Source organism: Otolemur garnettii, unplaced genomic scaffold (genome assembly GCF_000181295.1).
Source record: "Otolemur garnettii isolate 467f Iridium unplaced genomic scaffold, OtoGar3 scaffold00172, whole genome shotgun sequence".
NCBI lineage: Eukaryota > Metazoa > Chordata > Mammalia > Primates > Galagidae > Otolemur > Otolemur garnettii.
Genome location: NW_003852567.1, coordinates 3,602,688 through 3,623,895, shown reverse-complemented (window position 1 = coordinate 3,623,895; position 21,208 = coordinate 3,602,688).

The following is a 21,208-nucleotide window of genomic DNA, read 5'->3' as shown; positions in this document are numbered from 1 at the left end:
AAAAAAAGAAAGAAGATACAAATGAATAAATTAAAAAGAAAACCATAACAACTAAAACTAGAGATAAAAAGAATCACTAGAGACTATGACAAACAACTATATGCCAACAAATTGGAATGCCACGAAGAAATGGATAAATTCCTAGACATACAACATATGAAGACTGACTGAACCATGAAGAAATGTAAAACCTCAATAAAACAATAACAAGTAACAAGCTCGAAGCTATAATAAAGTCTCCCATGCAAGAAAAGCCCAGGACCTAATGGCTTCACTGCTAAATTTTATCATATATTTAAAGAAGAACTAGTACCAATTCTACTCAAACTCTTCATAAAAAAAGAAAAAATGAACAGGAAGGATTACTTCCAAACTCATTCTATCAGACCACAATTACCCTAATCTCAAAACCAAACAAAAACACAATAAAAAAAGAAAAGTACAGGCTAAAATCACTGAGCAAAGATGCAAAAATCCTAAAGAAAATACACCAAACCAAATTCAAAAATAAATTGAATTTGTTTCAAATTCACCATTCATCCCACTCACCATTATCAAGTGGGATTTATCACAGAGAATCAAGTGATGTTCAACATATGCAAATTAATAAATGTGATACATCCTATCAACAGGCCCAGGAACAAAAAACCATATGATCATTTCAAGAGATGGTGAAAAAACTCATTCAATAGAATTCAACATCCCTTTATGGTAAAAACCCTCAACAAAGTGGTATAGAAGGAACATGCCTTAAAATAATAATGGTCATATATGACAAACCCATAGCCAACATTATACTGAATAAGAAAAAAACCGGAAGTCCTCTAAAATCTGGAACAAGACAAGAAGGCCCACCTTTACCACTTTTATTCAACATAATACTGGAGGTCCTGGCCAGAGCAATTAGGTAAGAGAAAGAAATAAAATGCATGCAAATTGGAAAGGAAGAAGTCAAATTGACCTCCTATGCATATGGCATGATAGTATATTTAGAAAAACCTAAAGACTCTACCCCAAAACTGTTATGTTAGAACTGATAAACAAATTCAATAAAGTTGTAGGATACAAAATCAATATACAAAAATCAATAGTATTTCTAAATGCCATTTCTGAGCTATCTGAAAAAGAAATCAAGAAAGTAATCTCATTTAAAATAGCTACAAAGAATATAAAATACCCAAGATTCAATTTAACCAAAGATATAAAAGATCTGTACAGGGAAAACTATAAAAACACTGATGAAAAAAATTGAAGAGGAAACAAAAAACAGGAAATATATCATATGCTGATGGATTGGAAGACTTAGTAAAGCCTATACTATCCAAAGCAATTTACAGATTCAATGCAATATCTATCATAATACCAATCATATTTTTCACATAAATAAAAAAAAAATCCTAAAATTTAAATGGAACTATAAAAGACTCCAAATAGCCAAAGCTATCCTGAGAAAAAAGAACATCACACCACCCAACGTCAAAACATATTACCAAGCTATAAATCAGCATCATACTGGCATAAAAACAGACACAAAAATCAACAGGACAGAGGATCTAACGATAAATCCTCATCTTCATAGTGGATTCATTTTCGACAAAGGTACCAAGAATCATACACTGGGGAGAGATCAGTCCCTTCAGTAAATGGTGCTGGGAAAACTGGAAACCTATATGGCAAAGAACTAAACCCTTATCTCTCACCACACATAAAAATCAAATAAAATGCATTACAGACTTAAATCTAAGACTTGAAACTATGAAACTATTAAAAGAAAGGGTTGGGGAAATGCTCCAGGATGTTGGTCTGGGCAAAAAAAAATTTGTGTCAGACCTCAAAAGCACGGGCAATGAAAACAAAAATGGACAAATGGGATTTCATCAAGCTAAAATGTTTCTGCCCAGCAAAGGAAATAGTCAAGAAAATGAAGGGACAACCACAGAATGGGAGAAAAATACCTGCAAACTATCCATCTGACAAGTGATGAATGACCAGAACATACAAAAAACTCAAACAACTCAAATTTTTAAAAAGGCCAAAATATCTGAATAGATATTTCTCAGAAGAAGATAGACAAAGGAAGAAATGCTTAACATCACTAATCATCAGGGAAAGGCAAATCAAAACCAAAGCAAAATGAGATGTCATATCGTCTTTAGATAAAAGATGGCTTTTATCTGAAAGACTGGCTACCCTGCCAAGAAATAATATGAATATTCCTCCCCTTGTTTAGCCTATAATTAAGCAATCACTTCAGTAGAGAGACCCAAGGAAACATGAGGGCAGTTCTCAGCAGGGCGAACCACCCTCTAGTCCGTCTGTGCAGTAGATTTTTCTCTATTTCCAAATACATCTTGATTTCACTTTAAAAAATATAAAAAATAAAAGGCTATGAATGCTGGCAGGAATGCAGAAAAGGGGGAACCTTCATATGCTGTTTGTGGGAATGCAAATTAGTACGACCACTATGGAAAACTGTATGGAGATTCCTTAAAAAACTAAAGATAGAGTGACCACATGACCCAGCAATTCCACTACTCACTACTAGATACACGTGTACATCCGAAGGAAAGGAAACCAACATATTGAAGAAATAACTGTGCTCCCATGTTTACACTTATTCACAATAGCTAAAATATAGAATCAACCTAAGAGCCCATCAGTGGATGAATAGATAAAGAAAATGTGGTGCATATACGCAATGGAATATTATTCGGATATAAGGAAAAAAAAGAAATGCTGTTGTTTGCAGCAGCATAGATGTTAAGTAAAATAAGTCAAACATAGACAAATATCACATATTCTCACATATTTTTGAGAGCTAAAAAAGTATATCACTCGAAGACAGAAAGTAGAATGGATGTGACCAGAGGCCAGGAAGTGTAGAGGGAAGAATGAAGAGAGGATGATTAATGGGGACAATGTACAGTTACACAGAACAAAAAGACTGGTACTGGATAGATCAGTAGGGTGGCTATAATTAATGTTAATCTACCTACTATTTCAAAATAGCTAAAAGGGACAATCTGAATGTCTCTAGCACAAAGAAAATATAAATATGTAAGGTGATTCCAATTACCCTGATTTGATTACATAAATGAATCAAATTATCACGTGCATCTCTAAAATATGTACATCTATCATGGATCAATAAATAAACTCATGAAGCTGGTTTGAGCCAGCTTCAACATATGCTGGACAGGCATGAACTGAGATTCTGAAATCAGCTGCACTTAGATGGAACTTAGGCTTTGAAAGAGAAGAAAGCATAACGAGGAAGCAGGTGCACACAGATCTCTCTTTTATGATGTGGCAGAGGAAGTGTCCTGTCTCCTAGTGCCAAAGATGCAGTGCTGCTAGCACCCAGCCTAGCACCAGCAAGCAAGTTCGCCATTCCTGGTCCCGCAGCAAGGTGGAAGGGTCATCCCTGGAACAGGCCCAAGATATGTTGGAGCGTTGTTCCTGACTCAGATCTTCCTGACCTACTGGAATTTCTGTAAATGTCTTTATTTTCTTTAACAAATCCCTTTTATGCTTTGACTGAATAGAATGAATGCTTATTTGCAAATAAGAACCCTGGCCAATTAAAGATCCTGCTGTTTCAGAGAGAGAGAGAGATACTTGTAAGAAGAATTAAATATTGCTCCCATTGAATCTGTCGGTAAAGGTCAGCACTTGCCCCAAGATGGTGAATTCAGGTTTCATTCAATCCTATGTGTCCCCCATGCTGGCAGTGACGAGCAAAATAATCTCATACTCAAGTACTCTGCAGCTCAACATGTACAAAGAATATGGCTTCAGTGTGCAATGACGCAGCAAAGGAGTCCCAGAAAGTCCTGGAGAGAATGAAGAGTAATTCCCTCACCTCGGTGGTGCCAGATCTCATCGTTGCCGAGGAGGCTGAACAACTCCTTCAAAGAGCAGCACAGGGACCAGGCAGAACAATCATCACGGATATTTTGATAACTTCCCCCCAAAAAATTAGTCTGATGAACTTCGCATCAGGTTTTGTTTCAGCACTTTCTGGACCACCTTCCTCCAAGGTACCAGAAATGCTTGATTAAAATTATTTCTGCCCTGCTCGACCTCCTGAATTAGAATCTCTGGGATCAAGATCAAGAATACACATTTCAACTTGTGCTTAAAATTTTTAAGCATGAAGCTGTTCAAAGGTCAAGAAAAGGGCTCGCTACCCCACACACAATATATATAGGATGTCCATAAAGTTTGTGTACAGTTTTAAATTGCACACTATTTTAAATTGCACGTGAACTTTACAGACATCCTTATATATGAAATGCATCATAACTTCTACCCATTGGACTGTACAGTTAATGTAGGTAATCTTAGTAACAAGACAGAAATTCAAAATTGTTAAGATGTCAATTTCGCCAAACTGATCTACAGATTTAATGTAATCGCAATCAAAATTCCCACGTACTTCTTTGTAGATATTGACAAACTTATTATAAAATTCATATTGAAATACAAAGAATCTAGAATAGCCAAAAATCACAAAAAAAAATGAGCAAAATTGGAGGGCTAACTTTACCTAATTTCAAGAAATATCATAAAGCTATAATATTCAAAACCACTGTATCAAGGTAAGCAAATAGACTGATGGAATAGAATGGGGAGTCCAGAAATAAACCCACACATCTTATGCCATTTGGTTTTTTGAAAATAATTATGCTAAGTGGAAGGAGCCAGACAAAAAGGAGTATTTGCTGTATGATTCCATTTACATTAAATTCTAGAGAATACGCTCTAATCTATAGCGACAGTAACCAGTATTTGCATGAGCTACAATAGCCCTTCAGGCTCTGCCTAATCTGTAGATTCATGAGCTAAATAAATGCTGTCATTTAGTGACTGGAACCGTTCCTTTCCTTCCTCTGCACCTCAACAAGGCCTCGAAACGAAGTGCTGTAGTTAAAGTCAATCCTCCATAAAACTGTGAAAACGAATACCTTAATCCCCCCTGGACCTCATCACAGGACTCCAGGCTATTTTGAATTAGAAAGTTTGCACCATCAGTTGAATAAACAGATGCAGGTTGCTCTGGTTGATTAAGCATCATTTGGTTTATAACATAACTAAAATCAATACATCAAGAGCAAAGCAGCAATTTCACCATTCACAAACTCGGCTTTAGTAGCTAAGTTTTTGCCAATAAGTGAATTGATGTAGTCCTTTTTCTCATGGCCTAATGGAGTTCCTAGCTCCTAAGTGATGCCTTTAATAAGGAAAGCGTATGGCTTAAGACGCATGGTGCACACCGAGTCCCGTGGAGGTTCTAGATGTGCCATCGTTACCACTGTCTTCACTGCAAAACGTTCCGTAGGCCTTTTGACTGGGCCTCTGCCACTGAGCTTACAAGTCTAAAATAGGAGTTGTAGTGGAAGCAACAACACTTCTCCGCCAGAATCAAAAAGGAAAAGTTAAATTGCCTCAAACTGTTAGTGAGCATTTCAGGACTTTTCACACCTTTTTATTTTTCAGTTCATTTTGCCAAGAGTATAATTCCCTTTCACGTATCTCTGACTACATTGGTTGCCATAGTTTTCTAGCTTTTGCTACTTTTGGAAATAAGCAACCTATTAGGTTTATGTCATTGTTAATTTGTCTCTTTGCGCAACACAGAGAGGTGACTTGTAGCCTGAAAATCATCACTAGTTATCCCAAGTCTTTTGGAGTGAAAAGTTAGCAGCAGAATGTTGCAACAATATACTGTATATATTATAACATGAGTCCTTTGTACATTTTCAATATTGCCTTATGTATGAGCCCCTTTGTTTACAATAACAAAAATAAAAATTAGACTAATTCTTCTATAAAACCACAAATTCCAAAGTGACAGACTTCTAATGACTGAGTTGTTTTTTCGTTTGTTTGTTTGTTTTTGAGACAAAGTCTCACTCTGTGCCTGGGGTAAAGTGCTGTGTCATCATAGCTCACAGCAACCTCAAACTCCTGGGCTCAGAGGATCCCTTGACCTCAGCCTCCCAAGTATCTGGGACTAGAGGTGCCCACCACAAGGCCTGACTAGTGTTGTTTGTTTGTTTGTTTAATTTTTAGTGAGATGAGATCTAACTTTTGCTCAAGCTAGTCTCAAACTTGGGAGCTCAGGCAATCTCCCCACCTCGGACTCCCAGAAAGCTGGGATAACAGGTGTGAGCCTGAGATTTTCTTTTTAAACATACTTAAAAATAGTATTAGTGAGACCCCATCTCTCTTAAAAAATAGAAGAACTAGCCTTGCCTTGTGGTGAGCGCCTGTGGTCCCAGCTACTCAAGAGGCTGAGTCAAAGGGATTACCTGGGCCTAAGAACTTGAAGTTGCTGTGAGCTATGATACCATATCACTACCCAGGGAACTGAGCGAGACTCTGTCTCAAGAAAAAAAAACTCAATCATTGGAAGTCTATCACTTTAGAATTTGTGGTTTCATGAAACAGTCTAATTTTTGAGGCAAGAAGACTGCTTGAGCCCAGGAGTTTGGGATTGCTGTGAGCTATGATGCCACCGCACTACACTCAAGGCAACAGAGTGAGACTCCATCTAAAAAAAAAAAAAAAAATGGCACTATGAAATTATCTCAGTGTTCTCTTTGGAGGTATGTCAACTCTTTCAGGCTACTGAGAGACCAATCCAAAATCTAGTATGAATCTCCCACATTACCTCATCCCCACCCCAATAGGATGAGCCCCACGCAATCCATGACCCAAAGAGGGCCCTGTCTGAAACAATATAGTTTCATAATCACGAGCAAAAACGGAAGTTGGGAAACAATTTATAATCTTCCAAGGGACTGGGTCCTATTTCCTGTCTCAATTGTCTTAGAAGCTCCCAAATGGAGACATTCCCTTACTGTGTCAAGGAGAACTGCTGCCCCAAGTCTCCATGCGAGGACCTTCTCTTCCACATACCCACACCTCTCAACCACCACCTCCTGCTAACTCAGTTGGATCTCTGGCACGTAGTACTTACTAGCAACTTGAGGGCAGAGGTTCTGCTTATACATCTGTGTATCTCCAGCACCTACCTACTCCAGAGCTTGGGACATATGAAGATTTTAAATGTGTTGAAATAAATGGGACTATAATATTTATTGAATAAATCATAATTATATACCATTCTTACTTTGTGTCTAGTAATCATAAAGAGAAATTTAAAAGGTCTAAATAGGTCAGGAGCAAAGGAGTTATTTTAAGTTTTTTGAATTCTATTCAATTTTGTATTAGGAGGAAGAGTTTGAAAGAAATCGCATTTCTAACATAAGTTGGGGTTAAAACCAATTCTTTCAAGATCTGTAGCTAGAAATAAAGTAGAACCTAGGAATAAGGGCTTGGAAAAAAAGAGAGAAGAAAGAAAAGAGAGAGAAAGAAAGAGAAAGTGGGAGATTCACAGATGAAACCTATTATCAATTTCTGGTGACTACTGTGGCCTGATCCAGCCATAGGTCTTCTGAACATTCAAGTATATGAACCAGTAAGTTCAGCTAGCAGAAAAACAGGAGAAGAAAAAGAAAGAAAGAAGAAGAAAGAAAGAAAGACAGAGAGAGGGGAACAGAGAGAAAGAAAGAAAGAAGGAAAGAAAGAAAGAAATTTCCCTTTACCTAAAGGATATGCACAGCCCTGCAATCTAAAATAATTGGAATGTAAGGAGAGAGATTTGAGGGAATAAATCGATGTTCCCAGCCCAGGCTAAGTCCAGTCAGTCTGATAGAAGAGAGTAGAGCCAAATAGCAGGATCTCCAGGAGGAGCATGTGCACATAGGCCACTGGCCAATCCGGGTAGCCCATAAGAATCAAGACCACACATTAAAATTAGCTGCCTTCCCTACTGGCTTCAGGAAATAGACTTGATTTCTGGTATACTCTGGATCAGGTTATTCTCGGATTCAACATTCAATAAGCCCATGTACAAAACCACTGTCTGAGAGACACAAGGAAAACTAAGGCCTTCTAGAGCTTGCAGAGATCCTCTGAAAGGGCACACAAGTGGCGACCACACAAGGTCAAATGGACAAGTGTCCGAAGAGATAAATGAAACTCCACTTGACAAAAGATCTGTTAATAATTGTCTTCTAAATTGATTTTTATAATTCATAAGTGAATTCTCACCTGTGACTTTCCGAATGCATATGCATAGTAGAGAGAATTATGAAGTGTTGGTCAGGCTGCTCCCTCTGCTTGGAACAGCAGGGGTGGTCTCTCCCTACCCCTTCTCCTTGTTACCTTCAGTCATCCTCAGGTCTTGATTCAGAAGTCATTTCCTTCAAAACATCTTCCTTGATCCTCTCAAGGACCCTGTTCCATGTTCTGCATCGGACTTGCCTTATCAGAGCACTTATTACACCATATCCTAATTATTTACTTAATTTTCCATCCCTCTTATTAGATTAAATTCCATGAAGACACAACCACACTTGACTGGGTCACTTCAATCTCTGCTCAGAGTTTGCCTCAGTGAATATTTTATACAGATTTATCAATCAATCAATGTGGAGCACATTGAAAGGGCTTCTGCAAAAATTATACTACTCGTCAATCTAATTGGACATGAAGATAGAATAATGCAAGTTGTCCACTCCACATATATAATTCAAGACAATAATTTGAAAAGGGGTTCATTGCTACTAGCAGTAAGTCAGAGAGGAAACAGAAACAGAGAGATAATTTGGAAACCCAAACCATCCAACAGTTTTTATTCCTATCATTAGTTTCCACAGCCACAACTCTTTTTAATAGAGTTACAAATACAGAAGGAAGGAAAACTTACTTTCCTCTCCTTCTGCTTTCTGCCTTCTGCCTTCTAGGAGGCTCCAGATGTAGCAAGAGCCAGAAGAAGAATAAGAAGTAAATGATGTGAATGAATAATCCCGACATTTCAGCTTTCAGTTGTCAGTTTCTGATGAAGAATCAAAGTCACACCGAAGTGAACAAGCTGGGAGCCGGTATTCAGGCTCTGTATTTAGGGTTCTGTATCCCCAGTCCTGGACCTTGCTCAGGAAACTTCCTCATACAGGCTGCCACTCCACTTCAGAACCAGGCTACCCTGGAATGTTAAATCCAGCTCCCGTCAGCAGCCATGGTGTTGTACACACCTGGACAGCCACTGAGTGGCCATATTACCACTGGGATGAAAAAACACAACCTGTGCCGTACTTTTCAATGGAAATGCTCCTGTTTGACCTGCGTCAGTGAAGATTGCTTTTTGTACAAGTCTGTCACTGCATGTGATGCCTCTATTACATAAACCAGCCTCTGGCAGTCTGAACAAGGCTGACTCCCTGCCCAAAATCAAAACGTGCCAAAGCAGATCAAAATACGAAGCAGTACTTGAGTTGATGTGGAGAGTCATTCACAGGCACAGACATCTAACTTTAAACTCTTTTTCTACTTCTATGGTTTATTTCCTACTGGACCATGGCAACCCAGCAGGATACCACACCACCAGCCTCCTCCTTCTCCAATCCCACCCTCACTCCTACTCCTCAGAACTATTATTACCACCCAGAACCAACCAGATGCTGCTACATCATATGAAAGAGATCATTGGAATCTAGCAAGGAGGCAATGGAAATGTAATGTGACTCTTCCAAACAGAGCCCAAGGAAGCATTGCTCACTGACAAATTTTGTTTTCAGGCACTTCAGGTCCCCTTGGGTGGTTCATATGTACGCTCATTTGGACAATGACACTTTAAGTCTAGAGCAGCTGTTCCACTGAGCCACTCTCAGAAGGTTGCCTCAGCTAAAAGCCAAATTTTCATAACAATGCCCACAGATAAATAAAACACATGCAAAGAAATGGCCCTCCAAATAATTAGGCTTGGGAGGTTGTAAGTAATCCAAGCCTGCTTGCAATTCTGGCTCCTTTTACCAGCACAGTAGTGAGGAAATAAAGTATTTTGTTAAAAACTTCAGGTGCTATTCTGACAGCATAAGTGAGAAACACAGGACAGAGTAAATTTTCCTGGCTTTCACTGGGAATGCAAGTATGCTTCTCTCTCTTGGCAGGAAGGCACCAGCAGGCTGGCCATGAAAGCTTCCAGCTAGAATGAATCCACATTTGAGAAGGGATGAGAACAAGAGCTGCTGTTGGACCTTATTGAGATTGATTCTTTCAGCCTTTTGAATAATGTGTTTCTTATTACAAATAAGAATGTTCACTGTAGAAATATAAACAAACACAAGAAGAAAAATGAAATAATAATATTCCAGTCTCCAAAAGTAATCACTGTTAAGATTTCAGTGCACCCATCAACCAATGAATGGATTAACAAACATGAACACCATGGAGTACTATTCAGCCATAAGAAAAAATGGAGACTCATCTTTTGTGATCACCTGAATGGAGTTGAAACACATTCTTCTTAGTGAAGTATCTCAAGAATGGGGAAAACAACTATCCAATGTACTCAATACTAATATGAAACCAATATATAAACAACCACAGGCCTACTCGAAAGAAAGAACGCAAATATAGTCTAGCATGGGGGAGGAGAGAGGATGGGGGAGACTGACAGGATCTCACAGGATATGAGCAATGTGAGGGTGTTCAGCAACCCCCACCCCAGAAGAAGGGCTCAACTACAACTAGAACTTTACCTTAGAAATGAAAACACTGTAACCTAAACATTTGTGCCCTCATATTAATCTGAAATTTAAAAAAAAAAAAGATTTTAGTGCAATTCCTCCTTTCCCAAAGTGAATATGTATATTTTAAGTTGTGAATACTAATTTGTAACTGGTATTTTTACTTAATAAAAACAGCTATATTAACAATAATTCACTCACTTTTAAAGACTATAAATGTATGGGTTAAAAAAAAAAAAAAGCTAAGATTATTGAGTCAAGAATCTTGCTGTATCATCTTCCTTGATCTTCCCAAGGACTCTCTGAGTTAGAGGCTATTAGATTCTACCCTTTCCTAAGGGAGGAAACAGATGTAGAGATCAGCAATGATGCCCCTCTTCTGCCTCTCCACCTCCCCTCACCATCCTCCTACTAAGCAGACAGGACATGGTTTCCGTTGTCTTCTCAGATCTCCACAAATCAGGCCAGCCGAGGCCCTGTGAAAATAGTCCCCAAGCAGCTCTTCCAGGACTGTGTCTGCCAGGGCAGAGCACACGTGCCACACCTCAGCCCTCAGGTGCCAGCGATGATGTAGATGGCTCCGGTGCTTCCTACACCCCGTGCTGGCCCATTACGTCAATGTGGGAGGCAGCACCATTTCTCTGCAGTGTTCCCTGCACATCACTTTGCAGTGACATCCGTGGCCACTCAGCCTTGCCAGGACCAGAAGTCACATTCACCAAATTGTCTCCTTATTGGAAGAGGTTTGATCTTGTTCTTCCCTGCTTTTCTTCTCTGTTTGGAAGTATTTTCTTCTCATCCCCCTCACTGTATCTTCAGGTCTGACTGTCTTTCTTAGCCGCTGTTTGTTCTCCTTTCTTCTTTGGTCCTCTTCGTTCACCAGCCCTGTTTCCAGTCTTACCCTGGCCCCCTCCACCAGTGACCGATTTCTCAGCTTCACTTTCTGAGGACATCACTCTGATATAATAGGTCCTCCTCTTTACCCCCCTTAATCCAACAAGCTCATTCAAAGTTGCTCTTGGTATATGTAAGAGCCAATGACACCAAAACCGACAAATCTGCACTCTGTGTAATGAAGGGACGGTAGAAAACTATCCCATCTGGAAAAACCTGTCAGCTGCTGCAGGACACTAACACAGGTTCCCCCAGGCAAGCTAAAGCCATCCTCCTGGCTTTTGATCTGCATTCTTCCTTAGTGGCTCCCAGCTCTCATTTGTTCCAAATGAAACCAAAACCAATGTGATGTTGCTGTGCTAAAAGGTCTTTCCTGGAGCCTCTCAGTCAGCATGTTGCTTCACAACTTGGACGATACTCCACAAATGCAGATGCAAGAAATGCCTGCGAAAACTTTACAATGCACCCTACAGGTACCATCTGGAGGCAGCTCTGCTGGCTTTCTAACAAAGGCATTCCTGAGACATTGGTCTGCGGGCCAACCTGCTGCCACACTTCGCCCGTCATTAATAACTGATGTCTAGGAGTCAGAACATTGCCACCCGTTCAGAGAGCCAGGCGTGGCAGTCTGAAATGCAATTCCTTTTCCTTTCTGGGTTGAGTCTCCAGCAAAGGAGCAATTGCTTTCCAGTTCAGTTACATGTAGCATTTCCAGTGTCTCCAACTTTACTGGCTCTCTCCTACCCTACCTGCTCCCACAATTTTACACACAAACTCACAAACACACGCTCATCGTGTATGCACACATGAAAATATAGACCCAAGAGACCAAAGATTTTCTAAACATATTCACTAATAGGAACAAAACCCAGTGGGTTTTTTTGTTTGTTTGTTTGTTTGCAGTTTTGGCTGGGGCACCACCCCCTGACACCACCCCAAAACCCAGTTTTTAAACACGCATTTTTTTTTTTACTACAATAGAAAATAAAGAAGAGAAGACAGAGGACTGAATAGCTCCCATGAGACCGGTCTTCACAGGCTTGCTGCTTTAAAATTCTGAGTTGTTGGCAGCATCTCCTAAAAATGATGAATGACCCAAGACTACATGTTGTGGCTACCCATGGGGTTTGCTCTCCAGAAGTAAATCCAATCCTGGCCTGTCCTCTGATGGTAACATTAAGAAGCTATTTCATAGTCTGTGTGTCAGTGGGCAGTGCATGTCCCGCTTGAGTAATATAAGATCAAGATTTTGTTCTTGCTTTGCCTTAACACACAGTCTCTAAATTGCAGCTGAATGACAGTGGCACAACTCTGCTTTGCACTAACTAGGGAAGAATTTTGCATAATTTTCCCAAGGATGATAGAAACATACAAAATATGTCAGGATACAAATGTCCCACTTAAACTGAATGCACAGGATAAAAACAAAGCCTATGGAAAAAAAAATCAGAAGAATCATTGATCTGGGAAAATCTCAAGCAGGTGGGAGTGAGAGGTAAGGTTTTAAATAGCTGCTGCCAGTTATAAAAATAGATGAAGTATAAATTCTTCTAAGAATGTAGGTTTTCTAAAACAGCAGAGATAAAAATATTCCTAAAATCCTCATTCAGGGAAAGTCACTCAAATGAATACTTCTTCAGGGAATCGATGCACTGAGAGGAAGCATTTGCAGACTAAAAGCCACATAATACACAGAGGTTGCATCCTGACAGGACACTTGTTAAAAGAATCCATTTGCAGCTCCAATATTCAGGGTCAGTAATTTCTCAGAAAAAGGTTAATGGAAACAAAACAGAATTCAGGGCAAGCTCATTCTCTCAACCAGTGTGCAGAAAGATAGGCAAAATACACCCTTAGCACATCCTCAGGCTATAGAATACAAAATTATTGCAAGATTCTCTTTGGTAGAGTTTGCAATCAGTACAATGGGAAACAGAGGGAGATTATGTGGAGAGGACAGGGCATCTGTGTGAATGGGCAGGTGGGCTCAATGACCCCTGCCACTTCCATCCTGCAGTTGCAATGCTTCCATATTTGCAGACAAAGAGTACGGACATGCATCCAACTGGTGGCTGGATAGAGATGGAGAAACTTTGTCAAATCAACCTCCATCCCCAACGGCTGCTCTGAAAAATGAATACATGTGTCAGAGACTGATGAGGGAAAACTGATCAAGAATCAAGTCATAAAACCTAATGGTTGTGATCTGATCTTCCTTCCCAGAAAGAAAGGGAAACATGATCTGGGTGGCAGAGTGGGACAGTGGGAGGCTGGCTTGGGTTTCAGGGTCTAAAGCAGCCACGTTAAGAGCTGACCATAAGAGACAGTGAAGGTCCCAACAAAGCAAAGGGAAGGTAAAGGACTAAGCAAGGAAGTCAAGAGAGTCTAAACAGGACATAGGAGGCTGAGAGGTCTGGAACAGGGTGAAGGGGTGAACATGAGGGGAGGGCAAGGGCACCCACTTTAAGTGGCTTGTGAAAAATATGCCACTACACTTGGGCCACACATATATCCACTTAAGTCAGCCACAAAAAGTATTTTGTGTCCTTTAGTGAGGGTGGTGAATGGCTCAGATTGGCCATAGTTGTCATGGAGGCCTCGCTACCTGCCAGGCTCCCGCTAAGTGTTCTATACTCAATGTGTTATTTAATCTTCATAGCAACCTTTCATCTTTATCAAACCCCTCAGCGAAATAATATTAATGGAGAATTGATGGATTCTAAATCGTGTCCTTCCATTAAACTAGGCAGTCAGAAAACATTGAACTCACCCTGCCGCCTGTACCTTGAATTGCTCCAATGAAATAGCCTTGTGGTGTTACGTACTGGCACTGTAATAAACAGCTAGGTGAAAATTATCATAGTGCTTAATGAAGGATATTGCTGCCTTACACAGTATCCTTTTCATGAGGACTCAAAGGGTACAATTCCTGGTCTTACTACTAAGAATTATTGTATACCTCCCTAGCACCTGTCTTGTTTTTATGTGATAGACAATGGTCTGCAACCTATCTCCTTTCCCTGCTTGCATTGACTGCCAGGTAGCTCTCAGTCCAATTTATAACCCAACTTCCTTCCATTCTTTTTGCTCTACTTTTTAAAATTTAGTTATGCCTTATCTTTTTGTCCTATAAAATTTTGCACACTATTCAAAACTCTTTTTGTACAAAGCCATGTATAAATACACACATATGTATATCTGCACTGATCTAAAAGTGCTATGGCCGAATTTCAAAAACAGTACAGGCAATAAGGTTTTCATGTACACATAATTGAAATTAGTGGAAATTCTTGTCCCCTGTTAACATTATGTCTTGTTAAAATTTATAAGTAGCCCAGTTTTCCTGCTTCACATTTTTATTAAGGAAATTCATTTTAACTTGCCAGAAACCTGAATTTCTTTTTTCCTCATGAGAGGATGCAAGCCTTCTGATTTATATGGAACAACTTCTCCATCTATTGGCACAATTTAATATTGCAAATAATATCTTGTTACTCTATGGAGATTTTTTTTCTCCCATTCAGTCTCTCGAAAAGTTTTCACTATGTAAATACATCTCCTGCCTTAAGCCCTTTGCCTTCAGGACTTAATAAACTTATAGGTATTAAATTCAGGCACTATCATAAGACAACTTCCTGGATCACCCTGACCAGCTCCCAAGGGAGGCCAAGCCAAATTTTCCAAAATAAGGTAAAAAGGCAAGAAGCATGAAGTAATATTATGCAAAGACAACCTAAAATAGCTTAGGATAATTGTGTTTAAGGGTTGAGTGAAATATTAGAAATGGCAACATTTCCATTCTCATTTTGGAATAGCTTCTACACGACAAAAAATATTAGTACACAAAAGGGCCAATCAATTTCATAAGTATGTATCATAGGCAAATACTGAATACTGAGACTGAATCCATCTCATCATACCTCACCCAAAAACAAATGTCTATGCTGAAGGAACTCATTCCTTTGTCTGACAAAGTAATCCTACCTTCTCATAAACAAAATACAATACCCTTGAAATTTTTCGAATCCAAAATGTTCTCAAAATCTCTGTTATGTTGCAGCCATAACATGACTCTGTATGTCCATACATTTATATAAACATCTCACGTTATTACCCTGCATACCTGAGCTTAAAACCCAACTATTCCACTCATATAAAGTGTGAATCCTAAGCAAGTTACTTTTACCTTCATGACTTTCTTTCTTCATGTGTAAATGTACATAATGGTATTTCCCTCATAGGATTGTTGTGAGGATTAAACAAAATGATTTTTAAAATATCTAGCACCTAGTACACTGGTCCCCAGCCTTTCTTGGCTCCAGGGACCAGTTTCATGGCAGAAAATTTTTTTACAAACAGGATGAGGGTATTAGATTCTCATGAGGAGCACACAACCTACATTCTTTGCATGCACAGTTTACAGTAAGGTCTATGAGCTCTTACAAGAATCGAATGCTGGCTGATATGACAGGAGGTGGAGGTCAAGCAGTGATGCAGATGATAGGCAGCAGCTTCAAAAAGAGATGAAGCTTCACTCGCTCTCCTGCTGCTCACCTCATGCTGTGCAGCCTGGATCCTAACAGGGTTGGGGACCACAGACCTAGTAGACATTGAGTACATGGTAGATTGCACTACATGGTAGTAATAGTAGTTGTTGTAGAAAGAAAAGTCTTGGTCCTGCTTCCCCATAAGTCCCTTGATCACTCAACACATTGAATCTCTGGCCTGAAGAAACAAGTGAAGAGAAACAGAAAGCAGGAGGGTCACAAATTGCAAGAAATAATAAGGATCTTTATGAAGACTATGAAGATATAAAGTCATATATATATAAGATCTACATGAGGAAAAATGCAAAACTCCAAGGAAAGTTATCAATAAAACTAAACAAATGGTGAGAGATTTCATGGTCCTAGATAGGAAGGTTCAATATAGTCAAGATGTCAATTCTTTCTGATTTGATCTATAAATTCTATGCAATACCAATCAAAATACCAGTTATCTAGCAGATATTAACAAACCAACTCTAAACTTTGTATAGCAAGGCAAATTTTAGATCTAGAATTGCCAGCACAATATTATACAGCAAAGCAAATTTTCTAGAATTGCCAGCACAATATTGAAGGACAAGAACAAAGTTGAAGAAATGACACCATCCAGCTTAAAAACATTCTCCACTACTAGCAACAGGAATCAATGTGACAGTGTTACATTGGTGAAAGGATAGGCCAATGGACCAGAATAGAGTCCAGAACTAACACCACATAATAGACTCAAGTGATCATTGACAAAGAGGCAAGATGATTTTTCAACATTCTAGGTCATTGTAGAACTGTAAATTAAAACAAAAATGAAAAACCACTACACACCTCTTAGAATGACCAAGATCCAAAACACTGACAACATGAAATGCTAGTGAAGACATAGAGGAATAGGAATTCTTATTCATTGCTGGTGGGGATGCAAAACAGTACAGCCATTCTGAAAGAAATTGTTGGCAGTTTCTTACAAAAACTAAATACATTCTTGCATGCTAAAAGACCTAGCCAACATAATCAGACAAGAGAAGAATATTAAGGGCATCCAAATGGGGACAGAGGAGGTCAAACTTTCACTTCTTTGCTGATGATATGATCTTATACTTAGAAAACCCCATAAGAATCAACCAAAGACTCCTGGAAGTCATCAAGAAATACAGTAATGTCTCAGGGTATAAAATCAATGTCCACGAATCAGTATTGGCATTTGCATATGCCAACAACAGTCAACCTAAGAACCAAATCAAAGACAAAATACCCTTCTCAGTAGCTTCAAAGAAAATGAAATACCCGGTAATATACTTAACAAAGAATGTGAAGGGTCTCTATAGAGGGAACTACAAAACCCTGAGAAAAGAAATCGCAGATGTTAACAAATGGAAGAACATACCATGCTCATGACTGGGAAGAATCAATATTGTTAAAATGCCTTTGTTACCCAAAGCAATCTACAGATTTAATGCAGTTCTCATTAAAACACCATAATCATACTTTGAAGAACTTGAAACAATAGTTCTTCAATTCATATGGAACCAAAAATATCTTCAAATAGCCAGTGCAATTCTACAAAATAAAAACAAATATGAAGGCATCATGTTACCAGACATCAGTTTATACTACAAGTCTATTGTGATCAGAACAGCATGCTACTAGCATAAAAAAATAGAGACATAGATCTATGGAACAGAATCAAGAATCTACAGATGAAACAAGCTTATATCACTATTTGATCTTCAACAAACCCAACAAAAGCATACTCTGGGGAAAAGAACCCCTATTCAATAAATGGTGCTGGGAGAACTGAATAGCCACATATAAAAGACTGAAATTGAACCCCCATCTCTCACCACTTACAAAAGTTAACTCATGCTGGATAAAATATTTAAATATAAGACATGAAATGATAAAAACCCTGGAGGAAAGTGTGGGAAAACTCTTAACAATATTGGCCTTGAGAAAGAATTCATAAAGAAGACCCCACTGACAACTATAGTACCAACAAAAATACTAGGACCTGATCCAGTTAAAAAGCTTCAGCATAGCTAAGGACACAATGAACAAAGTAAACAGACAACCTTCAGAATGAGACAAGATGTTTGCATGTTATGAATGGAACAAAGGGCTAATGCCCAGAATATACAATGAACTCAAGCAAATCAATAAGAAAAGGGCAAACAACCCCATCAATCAATGGGCAAGCAACATAAACAGAACCTTTTTCCAAGAAGACAGATGAATAGCCAGCAAACACATGAAAAAATGCTTAACATTGCTAATCCTTAGAGAAATGCAAATCAAAACCACTTTGAGATATCACCTAATCCCAGTGAGAATAGCCCACAACATAAGATCCCAACACTGCAGATATGGGTGGGGGTGAAAAGAGAGGGGTCCACTTATGTACTGTTGGTGGGAATGCAAACTACTACAGTCACTTTGGGAAGAACTAAGGAGAACCTTCAAAAAACTAAAAGTAGACTTCCCATTTGATCCCACAATCCCATTACTAGGCATCTACCCACAAGAAAAAACATCATTTTATAATAAAGACACTTACACTCAAGTGTTTATAGCAGCTCAATTTACAATCTCCAAATGTGGAAATAGCCTAAATGCCCCGCAACCCAGGAATGGATTAATAAACTGTGGCATATGTATAACATAGAATACTACTCGGCCATAAAAAGATGGAGACTTTGCATCTTTTATATTTACCTGGATGGTTTTGGTGAATGTTCTCCTAAGTAAGATATCTCAAGAATGGAAAAGCAAGCATCCCTTGTATGTAGTACTAATCTGAAACTAGTAGATCAACAACTACAGGCCCACACAAGAGAAAAACACAATTAAATCCAAGAAAGGTAGAGATTCAATAAGTTCTCACATGGCAGACTTGGGACTTCACCTTACAAATGCAAATAATGTAACCTATTTATAAGTATGTACCCTCATATTAACCCAAATTAAAAAAATACTCTTACCATAGAAATAAATTAAAGACTTGTGTTTGCACAAATACATGGATATTTCTAGCAGCTTTAGCCATAATTGCCAAAGTTTGGAAGCACCTGAGATGTCTTTCAGCAACTGTGGTCAATCCAGACAATGGAATATTATTCAGCAGTAAAAAGAAATCAGCTATCAGGCCATGAAAAGGCATGGAAGAAACTGAAATGCATATGACTAAGTAAAAGAAGCCAATCTGAAAAAAGCTACATACTGTATGATTCCAGCTGCATGACATTCTGAGAAGGGAAAAACTACGATGGAGATGGTAAAAAGATTGGTAGTTACTAGGAGTTAGAGGGCAGGTGAGGACAAATAGGCAAACATGGAGCATCTTTAGGGCAGTGAAACTATTCTGTCTGATACCCAATGGTAGATACATGTTACTATCCCCATAGAATGTAAAAAAACAAGAGTGATCCCTAATGTAAACTATGGGCTTTGAGTGACAATCATGTGTCAATGTATGTTCATGATTATACCCATTATAACCGACATATCACTGTGGTGCAGGATGTTGATAATGGAGAAGGTTGTATGTCTGTGAAGAAGGGGAAGGCGTAAGGGAGCTTTCTTATTTTCCATTCAATTTTTGCCATAAATCTAAAACTGCTCTAAAAAATGAAGTTTGTTAATTTGAAAAAAAGTTCCTGTTAGTTATTCTGAAAGACAATAATGAAATACAAAAGCCACATTCATATGGTAAAATGTGCTGTCCAGAAAATAACAAAGAAGTTACATGACCTAACACGACTGAGGGGACTTAATGGCAGTCCAGTATGCAGGGTAATCAGGAGGAGATGACATCTGATCTGAGATGAGAAAGATGAGATAGAGCCTACCACCTGAGAAGGAGTTGAAGCCTCAAGCTGGGGATAAGCCTGGTAAGTGTGAGGATTAGAGAGACCAGCAGAGTCAGAGCAGACAGAGTAAGAAGGGATGAATCAAACACCTTGTTGATGAAGGTGAAGCACTCAGATTTTATTTAAAATGCTATGAGAAGCCTTTGGAGACATTTAATGATAGTTATGTAATTTGATTTATATTTTAAAAAGAAAACTCATGTTTATGGAATATGACTGTAATGGGCTATGACTGAAAGCAGACTGCCCAGGTGGAATGTTATTCAGTGGGCAAAAAGAAATGTTGGTAGATCAGGTTAAGGAGGTGGTTGTGAGATGGAGAGAAATAGACAGAAGATAATTTGGAGGGGAAACTGATGGGGCATGGGGTGTACAGACAGAGATGAATCAAGAATGATACTTACAGTTTCAGCTTAAGCTAGCAGTTGGAGGGCAGTGCTCTTTCCTGAGCTAAGGAAAGCTGAGGAGAAGGAATTAGAAATTCCTGAAGGGAATAGGAGTCAGGTTCTATTTTGGACCCATGTAGTTTGGATGGAGCTTGAGTGTCCAGGTGAAGATCTCATAGAGAATACCTTATGTGACTGCGGAGCACGGAAGTAATCAACAGATGTTACTGGGTGAGATCACCCAAGGAGAGAAAGTAAATAGAGAAAAGGAAAGGCCCACAACAAAATCCTCATGCTCTCCAACACACAGGTCAGACAGAGTATGAGAATCCAGCACAGGATGATAAAGTGTAGCTAAAATAAATGGAAGGCACGTGAGGGAGAGGGGAAGAAGAGGGAGGGTAAATGGCAGTATCTCACCTAATGAGCACAATGTGAGGGTGTTCAGCCCGCCCCCTGGGTGAAGGGCTCGACTACAACTTGAATTTTACCTTAGAAGTGAAAACTATGTAACCTAAATATTTGTTCCCTCATATTTATTTGAACTTTAAAAGAGAAGACTACTGCGTCTACATCTGTCAATAGGCCAAGTGATATGATTGTTGGCTTGATGATAGGAAGGTCATTAGCAACTTTGACAACTGAAGTTTCCAGTGAATGATAACAACGGAAGCCAAACTGAAATGCTTTGAATGGTAAATAAAAGAGTCTGTCAGAATGGTAGCATAAACTTCTAGATATGCTGGAAAAACATATGCTAAAACTTGAATCCATAGAACAGAACTAGTAAAAGTCAAAGGGAAATCTCCAGGAAGTCAGAAGAAAGAGTTGGCAGAGTATTACAGAGTAATTACAGGCATCCAGATCAAATTATAACAATCCCATGAGAAAGTACGTCCCCTGTGCCTGCTATTTGGGCAGTTTGT